The following is a 582-nucleotide window of genomic DNA, read 5'->3' as shown; positions in this document are numbered from 1 at the left end:
CTTCCCTGGCCTCTGCCCCGGGCCAGTGCGCTGACGGGAGCAGCAATCTTCCTCTCCTTGTGCAGGAATCCTGGCAGAACTTCACAGCTCACATTCGCTCACGTGAAAATCCTGCTGCGCCCAGCCGGATTCGGCTGAAATTGAGAGTGAAATGCAGGGGAATCTGTCAAGCTGAGGGGTTCGTAAAACAGTCCCGGCCTTAGTCTCTGCACTCCCACAGTCGTCCTACAGCGTCCCCTCCACAGTGTGAAGAGCAGCAAACCCCAGAAGGGCCGACGGACTGGTTCTACTTCAAACCAACAGCCGTGTCCAATTCTGTGGGACTGCAGCAGCCCGTTCTCGCTGCCTCTCGGTGTTTGTCTGCACCTGAAGTTGCCCGGCACCGGGTCTGCTAATCGCAGCCTGCCTGAACACTCTCAACAAGGAGGAATGAGCTGAGTCACTGCCCCGACTCGCTGGCAGAGGCTGGCTCACCCCACCCATGGCACCCCGCCTTGCACGCTCCCCACCTTTGTGTCGCAACCTTCCTGCCCAGCTCCCGGCCCCTCCCGGGGCAGGGCCGTGGGCTCTGGCGTTGTGGGT

The sequence above is a fragment of the Buceros rhinoceros genome, unplaced genomic scaffold (genome assembly GCF_000710305.1).
Source record: "Buceros rhinoceros silvestris isolate BGI_N320 unplaced genomic scaffold, ASM71030v1 scaffold19375, whole genome shotgun sequence".
NCBI classification, from domain to species: domain Eukaryota; kingdom Metazoa; phylum Chordata; class Aves; order Bucerotiformes; family Bucerotidae; genus Buceros; species Buceros rhinoceros.
This window is presented reverse-complemented; position numbering follows the sequence as displayed.